This window comes from Microcaecilia unicolor, chromosome 9 (assembly GCF_901765095.1).
Source record: "Microcaecilia unicolor chromosome 9, aMicUni1.1, whole genome shotgun sequence".
In the NCBI taxonomy this organism is placed as follows: domain Eukaryota; kingdom Metazoa; phylum Chordata; class Amphibia; order Gymnophiona; family Siphonopidae; genus Microcaecilia; species Microcaecilia unicolor.
This window is the reverse complement of record NC_044039.1, coordinates 20,467,948-20,485,203: the sequence shown is the minus strand read 5'-3', so window position 1 is coordinate 20,485,203 and position 17,256 is coordinate 20,467,948. Positions and strand designations below refer to the sequence as shown.

At 41.6% G+C, this 17,256-nt stretch overlaps 1 long non-coding RNA gene across 1 annotated transcript; it reads right to left on the bottom strand.

The window, feature by feature from the left end:
* Positions 1-5,112: 5,112 nt before the first annotated feature.
* LOC115478126 lies at positions 5,113-16,594 on the bottom strand. The gene is made up of 3 exons (XR_003943447.1): positions 16,334-16,594; positions 13,215-13,398; positions 5,113-5,461 (listed from the first exon to the last, which is right to left on the bottom strand). It is a non-coding gene; the product is annotated as an uncharacterized LOC115478126 (long non-coding RNA).
* Positions 16,595-17,256: the final 662 nt, after the last annotated feature.

The following is a 17,256-nucleotide window of genomic DNA, read 5'->3' as shown; positions in this document are numbered from 1 at the left end:
AAGACCTTTCCGAGGGCAGAGCTAGGGCAGGGTTAGCATTTACTTGGTTACTTGTGGATTTTTCAAAGGATATACATGTTTACCTCAGGAAAAGTTTGCAAACTGAGGGGCCCTTTTACTAAGCCGTGGTAGGTTCTATGCACGTGCAGCACATGCCAAAATAAGACTACCGCCCGGTCAGAGTGTTCTCCTGGTGATAATTTCAGGTTGGGTGCACACCCATAATGCCTGAGTGCTTTATTTATTTATTTCCTCCTATGCACACCGAACCGGAAATCAGCACTTGGCACTCGCCAACCAGTCACCACATGTGTAGCACGTGAGCCTTTACCGCTAGTTCAATGGGTAGCGTTAAGGGCTCAGGCTGGTTTTGGGTTTTGGGTGCATGCTGGTTTCATTTTTACCGCAGGCCCTTTTCCTGCCCCATTAAAAAAAAAAACATTTTTTGTAGATGCAGTAAAAACTGGCCCAGTGTGCACCCAATACACACGCCTACACTACCGTAGACCACTTTTTACTGTGACTTAGTAAAAGGACCCCTGAATAGTAGGTATAAATGTGTGTGTATAGTTTTCCTGGACTAGTTTCTAAAACAAAAGCACAGGGGTACTTTTGTTTTGAAAAATGGCAGCATCAGCTTACTGTAAAGTGCATATGTGCTTTTCTCTAATATGGGTAGCTATAAAATTTCTCCCTGAAGCAGCAAATGTAATGTCATAGTGGCAAAAGGCAAAACGTAGAGAGTCTTAATGAAGGTTTAAAGGAATCCCAGTTCATATGGTTCTAGGAACCTCGGATTCTTTTCACATAGTGAGTCAGAGAGAGAGTTTTATGAAACAGCTGTCAGAGGAAGCAGACCCTGCATGCCAATAGCATTGTTATTAAATGAATGTTACAATCTGAAGTCAGATGCTGGAGAAGAGAAGAATCAGCCGGCAGGGACTAAGCCACTTTAGGAAAGTTTATGTGTTAGGTTCAACGAAGTGAAAATATTCAAAACTGCAGTACAGTTATAGAGGATAACTTTATTTGGCCCATCTGTGCAGGAAAACGGGCACTTAAGTCTGTGTATTTAGTATTTTATGATAAGCTAAGTGAACGCAGAGCCTTTTATAAAACACATAGGGGAAGATTCAAGAAAGAATGCCAAAATTTAGGTGCTGGGATGATGCACACTAAGCATGAATTCTATTACAGCAGTTCCATGTGGAATTGTCATTATGGAATGCTAGCGTAAGCCTGCAGTTTTAAGCCAAAAGTTAGACGCAAGCACTTATGGCATGTCAAAGGCTGGTGTAAAGGTGTATATCTCCTAGTGTTCTATAACCCATGCACCTAACTCCTAGGCATGCCCCTGACCCATCCATGCCCCTCCCACATACACACCCCCTAGAAGCTTTAACATAGTAGCATAGTAAATGACAGCAGAGAAAGACCTGTACGGTCCATCCAGTCTGCCCAACAAGATAAACTCATTTACATGGTATGTGATACTTTATACGTATACCTGAGTTTGATTTGTCCTTTCCATTCTCAGGGCACAGACCGTAAAAGTCTGCCCAGCACTGTTCTTGTATTAAAAGTTCTGAAGCTAACGTCAAAGCCCCTTAAAATTTGCACTCCAGCCCATCCATATCTATTCAGTCACTTTGTACTTGATCACATTAAACATCATCTGCCATTCGAATGTCCAGTCTCTCAGTCTCATATGGAACTCTTGCAATTTTTTACAATCTTTTTGCGAATGAATACTACTACTACTACTTATCATTTCTAAAGCACTACCGGACGTACGCAGCGCTTCACACTTGAACATGGAGAGACAGTCCCTGCTCAATAGAGCTTACAATCTAATTATGACAGACAGGACAAGTAAGGAATAAGGGTTAGGACAGGCAGGACATATCAGGGATAGGGGACAGTTGAAGGTTTAGGTTTAGGAGTTAAAAGCAGCATCGAAGAGGTGGGTTTTTAGCCTAGATTTGAAGATGGCCAGCAAGATAGATGGTGCAGCAAGATAGAAGGAACATTGTATCATCAGCAAATTTAATTACTTCACTAATTATTCCCATCTTTAGATCATTTCTAAATATGTTGAAAAGCAGCAGTCCCGGCACAGACCCCTGAGGAACCCAACTATCTACCCTTCTCCATTGAGAATACTGACCATTTAACCCTACTCTCTGTTTTCCATCTTTTAACCAGTTCTTAATCCACAATAGGACATTACCTCCTATCCCATGACTTTCTAATTTCCTCAGAGTCTTTCATGAGGTATTTTGTCAAATGCTTTTTGAATATCCAGATACGCAATATTGACTGGGCTCATCTTTATCCACATGTTTATTCACCCCTTCAAAAAAATGTAGTAGATTTCGCTTTACTAAATCCATGTTGGCTTTTTGTCTCATTAATCCATACCTTTGTATATACTCTGTCATTTTCTTCTTTATAAAAGTCTCTACCATTTTGCCTGGCGCCAATGTCAAGCTCACCAGTCTATAATTTCCTGGATCACCTCTGGAAACCTTTCAAAAATTGGCATTATATTGGTCTTTAATAGCATATGCAAATGGCGCTTACATTTAAATGCTAAAGATGATAGAATTAGAGTATACATGACAGATAAGAATGTACACGTAATTCCACCTAGTAAGGTGGCTATAAATGATCTCTGTTATCTGCTGCGGTAATAGTGAACAAACAGTAAGTTGTCAAGCATTTACTGCAAGGTGCAGTCCACACCCATTCCCTACTCAATTCCCACTCAATTCCATGCTATACAGTGTAATGCTATGGATTTACAGCCTGTCTCACTAACACAGACTGCTTAATAACTACCGTGGATTCTTTTGGATTTGTAACAAGTAAATGAAATCTTTATTAGAGGAGCTAAATTCTACAATGATTAAGGTATATACAATGATTAGCTATATACACACAATAATGAGAAACAATCATTACTTCACTGGTCTCTACATCTAAGCAATGCAAAGAGTTCTTAGACCAGGAAAGAAACAACACATACACTATACATACAACATCACTGGTCTCCGTCATCCAGGCTCTTATCATGAGCTGGGGGGGGGGGCCCGGTTCACAGCGAGAGCTTGGAGCTTCAGACCAGGAACAGACCCTCTGCATGACACGTCTGACCACAGATGAACCCCCTACTCTGCTGTGACAAGCCCTCCCTTTTTATTAGGCTCTGAGCGCATATTCAGAGCTATGGAAAGTTACAGAATGCTTCTCTATTTAGGACTGTGGGAACGTGGTCACATGCTTTCCAAAGTCCAGGTGGCCAAGCTGGGCCCGTAAAAACAAGTGCCATCCTCCCCTTCACATACCAAATTAGTTAGAGCTGTGTCTTATCTTCTGCATCCCAACTTGTTTTTTATATTTACAAGAAAAGTTACTTTTGGTCAAAGACAAGATTTCAGAGTGTATTATCGGACAAAAGCAGGGTTGAAAAGCAATCCTTTAAGGTAACATTTAAACAATCATTTTTAAACAGATTTACTTCTAATCAACAATACAGACCCCGAGTGCACTGGTCGTTCAAGACAGGGTTGAAAAGCAATCTTTAAAATTCACTTCCATTACACACAGTTAACTCCTGAATTAGCCATTTAATTGACTGTTACCAAAGGCATGCACTAACAGCTTGAGCTAATTCCTGTGTTAACTGTGTAGTGTGTAGTGGAGTAGGAAATGGGCATGGACTTATAAAAGAGACTCTGGAGCTCATTTTAAAGAAAAAAGCATTCAAAAAGTGACATAAATCTGCATTTGGATGTTTTTCTCACAAAATCGTCCAAATTGGTATTTTCAAAACCAATTTTTAGACGTTTTTCTATGAAGTCCATCAGAAGTTCATTCAAATCACAAGGGGGTGTGTCAGGGGCATGTTAAGGATGAGATCTGAGAATTCCTAACACTTGGACATTTTTCAGCCGTAATGGAACAAAACAAAACAAAACAGTCCAGGACTAAAACTAAGACATTTTGAGCTAGACCTGTTTTTATAATGAAAAAGGCACAAAAGGGCGCCCTGAATGACCAGATGACCACTGGAGGGAATCAGGGGTGACCCCTAATACCCCCAGTGGTCATTGACCCCCTCCTACTCCCCACAAGTGTGAATGCAAATATGATTTAGTAGCCTCTATGACAGCCTCAAATGTTAGAGCCAGGTCTATTAGAGCAGCATGTAGGTCCCTAGAGTAGTCTAGTGGTCAATACAGGGCACCATGGAGTGGGGGGGGGGGGGGGAGACTCTGGTCCCTATCTCCCTTTACCTTTCACATTTGTGGTGGAAGCTATGAGCCCTCCAAAGCTCACCAGAAACCCACTGTACCCACATATACAAATGTGGTGGGATACAAATGTGATAAATAAATAAATATAAGTGCCCCCTTCACCTCTTCATCCATAAGGGCTATTGTGTACAGCTATGGGCAGTGGTGTTTTGGTGAGCTCAGCAGACAAGATAAGGGAGCAATGGTGAGATGTGTACCTGGGAGCATGTTTCTGAAGTCCACTAGGGTGCCCCATTTATCTTCTGGGATGTCTGGGAGACCTGTCTAATAAAACTGGTGGCCCCTCCTACATCTCAATGGCTTGATTTTCTACGTTTTTGACTTGGACATTTTTGTTTTGAAAATGGACCAAAAAAACAAAACATCCAAAGCACAAAACCTTGTTAGAAACAGTATTTTCTAAAACAAAAGGGAGACGTTTTTCTTTTTGGAAAATGAACTTCTTTCTTATTCAGATTTTGGACCTTTTTTTTTGCAAATCATCTAAAGCTCGACTTAGACGTCATATTGAAAATGCCCCTCCACATGATGCAACTTGTTTTCTTGTGAATAACATTAGATGGGCAAATAGTCAAAGGGGTTTAAGCGTATAGGAAAAAGCTCCTGCTTGCTTAAACCATGATCAACAAGCAGTGTTTTAACTGGGAAGTAGCACTGAATATCTCCTCTCATTACCATGGTGCTGTCCAATCAATCCCAGGGTGATCTGGAGGCACAGTCAGGGCAGAGCCAGCAGATATATGGGCTCTAGCTTATTTCCGGTTAGGTTAGGTATGCAGGTACCTGGCACTCGCATAACTTCCTGGTCCTTCGAAGACCTGGATCTTCAATGCTGGTGTCTGAACATGGTTCCCGGCATGAAATATCTAGCAAGTCTAATACATCCCACAGCTGTCAGTGGCTTAAGAATTGCTGACCGCCAAGGACTGAATATCGCCCAGAGAGTTCTGAACGGAAGGAAAGACATTATTAAAGGTGACCTTTACCTTCTTTCTAAAGTTGCTTTCTGTTATTTTAACAGCAAAAGTCATTTAGGAGTTGATTCATATCTCTGTAATAAAGATACGGATGGACGTTGTGTTAGAGATTGTCTCTGCATTTTACGCAGGGACTTGTAATCCTCTGCTTTTATTCTGTAGATGCTGCCAAAAAAGAGAAGGAAAAAAAAGTAAATGTAAAAGTCACTCTTCATAGCTAATTTACTTTCCCTACTGGGTTTTAGGAAGCTACTTTGCATGCTAGAAATTTATTTGCATTCTGGCTTTGGCTCCATCAGTCCACTTTTTCAGGCACCAGGAAATTTAGGCCACATGATGTAATCTGCACTACATCGATTCTAGACACATTTACTCCTATGTCTCTCCTAGTGATGAATAGGGGGTCTTGAAAAGGGCACAGTTCCAGCAGCACAAATCAAAGTACAAGGCACTCTCACCCTCCGTGCTGCGCATATACAACACTGCATACACAGAAAAGAGGAGCAATGACTACGTAAAACCCATTTGCTGCTATTTGTTTTCATTTATATTTGAATTCTACTGCAGGAACCGAAGCAGAGATTATGCATTTAGGCCATAAATCAGATAGAGTCACAGAAAAAAAAACAGGGTAGTTCAAGTCCTGCCAGGTAGCTAAAGGGACAAAAACACCATCACGAACTCGAATGTTGGATTTACATCATAACACACAATACAATTTATGTCAATGTATAAAAATTTTCCAAATCATTCTTCAGGTAGCACCAGAAAATCGATAAGGATCAAAGCTGTTCTGTGTCCAACGTGAGTCACCTTTATTTAAATGTTTGTCACTCGGGTCCTTTTACTAAGGTGCGCTGAAAAATGGCCTGCGGTAGTGTAGGCATGGGTTTTGGGAGCATGCAGACTCATTTTTCAGTGCACCTGTAAAAAGGGCCTTTTTTTTTTACATTTTTGCCAAAAATGGACGTGTGGCAAAATGAAAATAGCCGCAGGTCCATTTTGGGTCTGAGCCCTTACTGCCAGCCATTGACCTAGCGGTAAAGTCTCGCACGGTAACCGGGCAGTAATGACCTACGCATGCCAAATGCCACTTGGTGCGCATAACTGACGTCTGCCAGAAAATAAAAAATAATTTTTGGATGCACATAGCGGACACCTACAAAAAATGAAAATACCACGAGGGCCATGCGGTAGCAGGGCTGTAACTCAGAATTGGTGCGCGTTGGATGCGCGTTGGTGCTTACGCAGCTTAGTAAAAGGGCCCCTCAGGCTTCCCCTGAAAATTAGCTGGCAGTGCACTTCAGAACAGCTCTCAATTCATATTTTTTTTGTTTTTTTAATATATGTATACTATATGGCAAAAATTTAAGCAGTTTGGATTAATTGTAAGAGCCCAATTTTACAAAGAAGTAGACAGTGGAATTCAGACATCCAGGTTGGAATGTGCTTAGTTCTGCTGGCCTTGGGAGGTCCATTTCTGTACTCTTTTCCATGTAAATCTGTGGTAATTATTTCTTTTGTTAAGTATCTATTTTTGACCCGGAACAATTGAAAGTTCTGTTAGATGCAAAACGTTTGAAAGTTCTTGTTGCATCCCAAGGTGCTGTTAACTGAAATACCATGGAGTATAGATCTCTCTTCTTTATTTCCTTTAGTTTAATTCTCCATTTTTATTTGGCTTCAGGGTTTGTCTTTCTTACTTCTCCCCCATTTGGGGTTAAATTCTACATATGCCCTGGATTCTATATAGAGGGGCATAATTGAACAAAAACGCCTATCTCCATGGGCGTTTATCTCCAAGAACGGGTCCGTGAAGGGGCGGACCGAACCGTATTTTGGGAAAAAATAGACGCCCATGTTTTATTCAACAATGTGTGAGCTGGGCGTTTTTGTTTTTCAGCGATAATGGAAAATGAAAGCACCCAGCTCAAAAACGAATAAATCCAAGGCATTTGTTCGTGGGAGGGGCCAGGATTCATAGTGCACTGGTCCCCCTCAAATGCCAGGACATCAACCGGGCACCCTAGGGGGCACTTTTACAAAACCAAAAAAAAAGGTAAAAGAGCTCCCAGGTGCATAGCACCCTTCCCTTGGGTGTTGAGCCCCCCAAATCCCCCTCAAAACCCACTGCCCACAAGTCTACACCATTACTATAGCCCTAAGGGGTGAAGGGGGGCACCTACATGTGGGTACAGTGGGTTTGGGGGGGTTGGACGACTAATAAGCATTAAGCAGCACAATTGTAACAGGTAGGGGGGATGGGCCTGGGTCCACCTGCCTCAAGTCCACTGCACCCCCTAACAACTGCTCCAGGGACCTGGGTATGACATTTGAGGGTGAAAATAAAAAGTTGTGAAACATCATTTTTTGTGGTGGGAGGGGGTTAGTGACCACTGGGGGAGTCAGGGGAGGTCATCCCCGATTCCCTCCAGTGGTCATCTGGTCATTTAGGGCACTTTTTGGGGCCTTATTCGTGAAAAAACAGGGTCCAGGAAAAGTGTCCTAAATTCTAGCTAAAAACGCATACTTTTTTCCCATTATCGGTGACATGCGCCCATCTTTGTTCGGCAGATAACCACGCCCCAGTTCTGCCTTCGCCACACCTCTGACACGCCCCCATCAACTTTGTCTGCATCCGCGACGGAGTGCAGTTGAAAACGTCCAAAAATTGGCTTTCGATTATACCGCTTTATTCGTTTTTGTGAGATAAACGTCCATCTCCCGATTTAGGTCGGAACTTGGGCGTTTTTCTCGTTCGATTATAAGCAGGATAGTGTTCCTAGAGATCTGCGCTGAAATTGACGCAGATTCTATAAAAATGCACGTAACTTAACAAGCTAATGAGCACTGATAACAGCACTTAACAAGAAATAATGAACACTAATTGGCACTGATTAGAATTTAGGTGCACAACTTGATAACCATCTTCGGTAACTATGTGCGCTGAACTTCTACCGCATGCAGGCAAAATGAGCATGGTTATAGGCGGGGAAATGGGCATTTTGTTGGCATTCCAAAATTTAGGCACCTAGTTATAGAATATGACCAAGTGCACCTAAATCTACACACAGGGATTTACACCAAGTTTTAGTTGGTGTAAATGGATGCATATAGATTTAGGCACTGAAATATGAACTAAGTGTATTTTATAATCGGTGCATAAATCTAGCCACCGATTATAGAATATGCTTAGTCAGAACAGATTTCAGCTCTGATTTTGTAGGCGCCATATATTATTTATTTATTATTTATTTGTAACACTTATACCCCGCGCTTTCCCACTTATTAGCAGGTTCAATGCGGCTTACATAATATAACAGGTTTACAAGATAACATAGAATGGATAACAGCTGTAATATATTGTATAAAGAGGTGGACAATTAGATATGGGTAAGTAAGATGGGTAAGGGAGGAGGGTGGTAGAGGTAGGGAGGGGGAGTATATTGGGATAGTGTGTTGTTAATTAAGGAAGAATGTATAATGAGGGTTGGAAGGGGGATAAATTCAGAAAGGATTAAGTAGGGAAGCATATTTCAAGTTCTGTTTTATAGTCTAATCCGGGTAGCGCAGATGGACTTCTAATTTAAGTCAAGTCATTTGTATAGGCTTGCTTGAAGAGGTAAGTTTTTAGCAGCTTCTGGAAGGGTAGAATCTCCTCTAAAAAAAATTGGCACAAAAAAAGCGCTATTCTATAAGCTGTACTTAAAGTTAGGCATGGTTTATAGACTAGTGCTTACGCCCAGGTTTCATGCCTAACTTTAGGTGTAAATGCTAGGAACACCCCCATTCTGTACCCCTTTTTTTACTCATGTTTAGAATTTAAGCGTGCCTAAATTTATACATGTAAGTTCCAATAAAATCAAATAATTGCTTGTTAAAACGCCAATCATCGGCACTAATTAGCTTGTTATTCAATTAAATTGCGTGCCCAAATTTGCACATGCAATTTTTGGTGAATTTATAGAATTAGGGAGTTGGTGGATTATGTGCCACTGTTATTGTGAACTAAATTCTTTTTCTTTTCTACTTTGCAAAACGTTACTTAAGGTTCCTTTTGGATTCATTTTGAAATGTCAATATGCTTCGAAAATAAGCTCCTTAGCCTGTCAGCATGTAGTTTGAGCATTAACTACCTCATTTCAGCTGAACAACTCAAATCAAATGAATACAAGGTGTAAATCACGTTGAGCGAACATTGATCGATGAGATTTAGGGGAATTTTACTCTCAGAAGATTTTTGAAAATGGAGTTTCATTAGACTTCTGATGTTGCATTAAAGCAACTTCAAAAAAGAAAAACTACTGATGTGTTGAAAAATTCCCATTGTATTGCTTTCTTTTCCATTCCACACTTAAGATTCTTGTGATAAAATCATCCATGGTGACGCCCCAGCTTACATGTCAGACCTAATAGAACTACCACCCAGAAATGCAAAAAAATCCTCTCGCACGTTCCTCAATCTTCATCCTCCCAAGTGTAAAGGCTTGAAATACAAATTAATGCATGCCATCAACCTTTTCCTGTACAAGCACACAGCTCTGGAACGCGCTGCCACGCAACCTGAAAACAGTCTATGAAATGACCAATTTCCGCAAACTACTGAAAACTTATCTCTTCGACAAAATATATCACAAAGATCAACACGTGTAACTGTACATTCTTCAAAATATCCAGAAACGTTCTTTATGTTCTTTAATGTCTTTTGCTCGATAAGTTCATGTATTTCACCATCATGTACCCAAAACTTTCTGTAAACCAATTGTATATTCTTCACTATTTCCAGTATCCACGATGAATTGTAAGCCACATTGAGCCTGCAAAGAGGTGGGATAATGTGGGATACAAATGTAATAATAATAATATTTCTGTCAGATACATAAAACTGAACAGCTGAAAAATTCCCTTTATTCTAGACTCTGTTGGGTCAAGTGTGTACAAGATGAATGGAGTTTTCTTTGTATTACTCGTGTACCAAGTCATCACCCCACCACCTACAGCCATCCTCGTCTAGCAAGCTCTTTCAAGTACTTCCACCATCTTGAACGTGTTCGGTGACCTCAGTAGCTCTGCAAAAATCCTACCCATAAAACAGAGTCCAAAATCAGTAAAGACGATAAAACACAACAGATTCTGACTGTGAAGCACATGATACAGAGGGAAAAAAAAAGAACAAAGATGGTAAATTATTAGATGTGTTCACAACATGTTAATTATTAATTACCAGTAATCATTGCTATTGTTCACAGAATAACAAGTTATGGTCTCTTTCCAGATAATTAAAATGTACACCCCCAGGTGCTTTGATTATCATAACCTGTGATTAATCTTTTATGTCTGCTGCAGTCTATGGTACACCTTCCTTCCAGCCTCACTTTCTTTCATATTAGACACAGAAATGTGACACATTAACTTAAATAAAATAAAACCAAAGACCACAGTTAAATGCAGCTATTGTGTTAGGATTGGGTTTACAAGTTGGTTTAATGCTTTCTTTCAGTGCTTCTGAAGCTGCCCCACTCCAGTCTGGGTCATTTCTACCGTGATGGTTCACGGTTCCACTTTCTTTCCTCTGAAAAATGTTTGCTTCTTTCTGTATTATTTCCTCACTTGAAGTCTTTGACTATCTCTATGATATCATGCTTCTACCTCCTTTCTTAAGGTCATACAGTAAGTTCTCAATTTTAAATTTAGAGATCCTTGTACTAAAGCAGGTTAGTACCTTTTTTCTGTTGGGGGGGTCACATGTTATATTTCATAACATTCAGAGGGCCAAGACATGCGTGCACACATATGCTTTTTCTCCCTCATGTATCCCCTCCCAGCTTTCACTCAGTCGTTCTCTCTTTCTCTCTCTCTCCTCCTCCAGCCTTCACCCAGTCTCTCTCTCTCTCTCTCTCATGTATCCCCCAGTCAGTGTGGGCAGATGGGAAAAATTTTCCCCACCCCAAATCGGCTCTAAACCAGCCCAAAACCCACCCAAAGTCAAACCCTGCCTCCAACGTCACCGACCCCGCCTCCAACATCACCGACCCCGACCCCTGACGTCACCTCTGATGTCATTAACCCCGCCCCTGATGTCAATCCTACCCCGGAAAAGCTTCTATTGGACCAAATTGGACCAATAGAAGCCCCCGAAAAAAGTGCAAACCCCACACAGCTGCAACGAAAAAGAAGCCCAATTTCCCGCAGCCCGCAGCCTTTGAAAATTTCCAGCATCCTGGCTTAAAAACCAGCCCAATTGGGTGGGAAACCCACCCATCTGGCAACACTGCCCCCAGTCAGTCGTGCACGCTCTCATGTACCCAGACTTCAACTAGTCTGTCTCTCCCATTCCCCTCGCCCCAGCCTTCAATCAGAAGAATTTCAATACTACAAGCAGTGATTTTTGTGTTTCAAACTAAAATAGTTTTGTTTAATAGCATGTTATACCAATGAATCAGATTTGCAACACAAACATTCTAGTTCTCTGTACAAAGTCTTTTATTGGACAGAGAAGACACAAATATGTAAGATAAAGCTGGCAAAACACAGGTGTATTTAAAGCTGGCTTCATAACCAGTGGCATAGCCAGGGGGAGGGGGGGTGCCGCTCCCCCAAACGGAGTTCTGCCAGCTCCGGCGCCTATTTTTTTCTCAATGTGTTGCATTGAAAATGTGCGCCAGCGGAAATCCGCTCTCGCTCCCCCCCCCCCCCCCCCGCGTCGTCAACCTGGCTCCGCTTCTGTTCATAACAGGCTTGTCCGACGAAGAATACTTTTCCTCATCTGGCTTGAGCTGCAGGTCTTTACTGCGGGATCCCTACTTCCCTGCTGCAACTTGTCTCACCGAGTGCCTGAGCCATGTGACGCCGGAAGTTTGGGTCAGTCTTGCGGTCAAGTCTCGTAAGAAACTGTGAGCCCAACCCAAACATCTGGCACCATACAACTCAAGAAACAGCAAGGCAAACGAGCCGCAAACTCCAAAACGGAAGACAGAAAAGCAAATCACTAGTAGTTATATTTGAACTTTATTATCGATGTTTCATACAAAAATATTGCCCGACACAGGCCGTTTCCCAGCAGGGCTGCGTCAGGGGCTATAAAGTAATAGAACACATAAAATAACAAATATAAACATAATATAAAAATGGTATAAAACTATATAAAAAAAAACTAATCATAACAGCTGAAACAATACTATACATACCCACAATGCACTTTGTAAAAACAATTATGTACATATAAATATATATATATACACACATATAAAAGCCTGTGCCAGACAATATTTTTGTATGAAACATCAATAATAAAGTTCAAATATAACTACTATTGATCTGCTTTTCTGTCTTCCTCCGTACAACTCAATTGCACAGTTAGATGAGTCACAGCTGGGAAGCAGTGATCCTGCAGTAAGGTTCTGTGTTTCACTGAGCTTCTGTGGGCCAGAAAAAGAGTCTTGGGGGGGCCGGGTTTTGGCCCGTGGGCCGTAGGTTGGACAAGCCATTACTAAAGTGTGGCAAAGTTTTGTACTTACTGCAAAGCTTGAGTGGTAATTACTGGAGGCACTTCCAGCATGTGTCCATGCAGTACCACACAGGACAAACCTTGACTATTTGGAAAGTGTAGTGACAGGGGTTGATGCAACTTCCACTTTTATTAAGAGGGGGTAAATGCATCCACACTTTTTGCATCAGTGATAATGTACAGTAAGTTATTGTATGCATAGCCATTCCCATCCAGAACCTGTACATTTACAAGGTATGCTGTTAGCGTGTGAATTATTGGATTTTTAATTTCATTTGAGGTAGGGGGTTTTATTATGTGTTTGTTTGTTTCAGGTTGTTGCCAGAAGAATCTTTTGAAAAGCATTGAGACAGTTCAGAACATGGCAGCATGATTGATTTTTTTCGGCTCACAAAAGCAATAGAGTCTCACCTTTGTTGCGGGACGTTCACTGGTTGCCAGTGGAGGTACGTGTTCATTTTAAAGTACGTATGTGTTGGTTTTCAGGATTCTTCAAGGGACTTTCCCCAGCATATGTGTCAAATTGGGGTCAGATTACCAATAAGAACAGGGGACTTTGTGATAGCTGTCAACTGTATTATCCTTGTCCGAGTGGCTTAAAGCATAAGACCAGTTTTTTGGCCAGTCTTCTTTATCAAGCACCTGCTCTTTGGAGTTCTATTCCACTCTGTCTAAGAAGAATTCAAAATTAAACTGATTTTAGGAAATCTTTAAAAACTTGCCTTTTTAAGAAATATTTAGTGTAATTTATGTAACGTGGAGGGGCATAATCGAACTGGGCGCCCATCTTTAAGGGCGCCCTGGCGAAGGGGCGGGGCATCCCATATTATCAAAAAAAGATGGGCGTCCATCTTTTGTTTTGATAATATGGTCGGGGACGTCCAAATCTCAATATTTAGGTCGATCATCTTGACACTTAGGTCGACCTTAGAGATGGCCGACCTCGGTTTTCGCCAATAATGGAAACCGAGGACAGCCATCTCAAAAACGTACAAATCCAAGCCATTTGGTCGTGGGAGAAGCCAGCATTCGTAGTGCACTAGCCCTGCCTCCCAACCACTAGCCCTGCCCACCACCACCGGCTCTGCCACCCAATCTCCGCTAAGCTTCTGAGGATCCATTCCTTCCGAACAGGATTCCTTTATGTTTATCCCATGCATTTTTGAATTCCGTTACCGTTTTCATCTCCACCACCTCCCGTGGGAGGGCATTCCAAGTATCCACCACTCTCTGTGGCAGCATTAATAAAAGTGATTAATTTAAAACTTATTTTTAAGTTAGAAGTAGTATAAGGGATTATTTTTTATTTCAAATTTGTTTGGTTAGCTCTCTTACTTGTGAGCCACTCTGAACCCTACTGGGTAGTTGTGGCATATAAGAATCTTATGTAATGAGTAATATCATTAACAGTGTCACTGTCAAGATCCCAGGCTTTAAACAAACAGTCACGAACTCTGGAACAACGTGAGCGCTTGGCCTACTGTTGTTGAGCGGCAGCAGGAGGCAAAACCCCCCAAGCAGGACTGGACTAACAAGCTTGACTTGGCTGGAACCTGATGCCGGGACGGACTTGGCTTGACAGGAACAGGATGCTGGAGCAGGATTCAGGATTTTCAAACAAGCTTGGCAGGAACAGGATTCAGGATACTCAAGCAGGATTCAAGATTTTCAAACAAGCTTGGCAGGAACAGAAGCTGAAAACAAACAGAGCAGAGACAAGCAGGAAGGGAACTGGAGCTGAAGACAAACAGGGCAGACACAAGCAGGATACAAAGCTGACCCACACAGACAAACAACAGAACTAAGGCTGAAGCTAAAGTAGAGGGGACTAGAACAAGCAAGGCAGACTAGGCAGGACACAAAGCTGACCCACACAGACAAACAACAGAACTATGGCTGAAGGCTAAACCTAGCACACAAACAGACCGAGAAGAACAGAAGCAGAATTGCACACAGGCACCATAAACAAGGAATCAAGAGAGAAGTGCCCACAGGCACACAGGCTATGAACAAAGCAACAAGAAATCAAGGTAGAAGTGCCCACAGGCACACAGGCTATGAACAAAGCAACAAGAAATCAAGGCAGAAGTGCCCACAGGCACACAGACTAGAACAAGGCAGAAGTGCTACATTGCACACGGACTAACCTGGAGACCTTTGGCATTGCAAAGGCCCTGAATGAAAGTGCACCACTTCCTTATAAACAGGACAGAGGCAGGACACACCCTGAACACCAAAGTGAGGCTTGAAACACGCAGGAAGTGGAGACCCTACAGGACAGAGGCAGGAAATATACTGAACCCAAAGTGAGGCTTGAAACACACAGGAAAGGAACAATGCAGACAGTAGCCAGCTCAGCAGCTGACCATCGGGACATAAGGTGAGTCAGAGAGGGATCACGACCACAGTCATGACAGTCACTATTACACTATGAAGCACTTACTAATGAATAATGCACACCACTGACAGCAAAGAAAAAAAGACTAAATTTCAGATGTTTTTTCTTGTTTTAGCTTAAAATCAACATGAAATGACATGGAAATTTTTAAATGAATGCACAGCCCCATGCCACGCCTTTAATTCTGTACTATTATGGCAGCCTTCCTCTGTATTTTGGAGGGAACACAGATGTATTTTGTATGTTTTCTTTGCAGGGAGGGGAAAGGGTAAGGAAGTGATATAGGAGGCAGTAGGGAGAAGGGGACCAATTTAGCATGAGCACCCACAATATCTGGGGATTGCCACAAGCCCAATGCCATCCCAAACTACCTCTATGAGAATATGGGAATGAAGAATGAACAATCTCCTCCCTCCCTCACCATAGGAATGGCAGCCCTGTGGGTACATTAAGGGCAATTCAATAACTGTGAGCACTCAATGTGCAATTAAACTCTGGAATTCGTTGCCAGAGAATGTGGTAAAGGCGGTTAGTTTAGCGGAGTTTAAAAAAGGTTTGGACGGCTTCCTAAAGGAAAAGTCCATAGACCATTATTAAATGGACTTGGGGGAAATCCACTGTTTCTGGGATAAGCAGTATAAAATGTTTTGTACATTTTTGGGGTCTTGCCGGGTATTTGTGACCTGGATTGGCCACTGTTGGAAACAGGATGCTGGGCTCGATGGACCTTTGGTCTTTCCCAGTATGGCAATACTTATGTACTTATGTACATGTGCATTGCCCTCTTCACCGGATTCTATATATGGCACCCAAAATTGCATGCCAAAATTTAGTACGCATTGGGTATATTCCATAATTGCACACAGATCTTAATTGATAAATTAGCAGTTATTGGCAATAATTGGGCGCTAACAATCAATTATTGACACTAATCGGCAACAATTTGAATTTATGTGTGCATCATTGTAGTCAGTATTCTATAAAGAGGCCCATGTAAATTTTACGTGCAGATCCAAAAGAACAGACCAGGCAACATTCATAGGCAAATAAAACATAGTTCAGTACTTTTCAAATACAGAAGAAACCAGCAAGACAGACAGAGTTAGAGTAACCTGGAACAACTTTAACATACCTGGAACATAAGATCAAAGAATTCCCCAAAAGGGTAAGGCAGATTCACCAGCCATGGGAGCCAAATTGAGAATTTTCTCTCGCCACTGAAATTCATGCCACTGTAAATTACAGCCCAGACTTTATTAAAATTACCAGATGACATGAGAGCCTAAAAGATTGCATGCTTTGCATTCTCAGGGTCAGCATGTTTAAATGATTTATTTAGTTTCATGTTTGTTCTGCAAACAATGGTTTTAAGTCTGCTGCTATTTCTAGCATGTGTTGTCAGTTCCTGTATAACTTGGTTAATGTTATTGTGGCAAGCAAGCAGACAATGATTTTGAGTATTTAACTTTGAAGGGTGTCCTGGGATGTGTGGTATGAAGGAGGGGTGTGCCTGAGAATCAGTTATGAACAGTAATGTTATGAGCGATTAGCACTGTTTGCTAATGTAGCATTTCAGTATGCCAGTACAGAAAACAACTTTTCTTAGCCGTGCAGTCCTCTGTATTCATAGTGCCACAGTCATTTGCCTGTGTTGGAAGAAAAAAGAGGATCAGTTCCCGCAATAGAACAAGGACCATGAAGAAGTGATGGTGACCAGGAAGGGAACAAAGCACTCAAGAGTCTACCATGGTTGCAAAGATTTTATTGTAGTGTTCAATAATTCTGGATAATTACTTCGACCCAACACAGCTATGTTTCAGTGTAATTTGCGTGCATCAGGGTCTAGGACTGAGTATATGTACAACATTTCATTTCTAAGAAACAAAAATGTGTCAAATAAAACAACTGCTGAGGGTTTTATGAACTGACACTAGCTGTTTCATGTAAAATCTCGACAAGCACAACAGAACCCTCGCACTCGGTTCATGTCGATTCCATAGCATACTTTGAATAAAACTTCTAATATGAGCTCTTTGAGTCCGTTGGATGTTTACT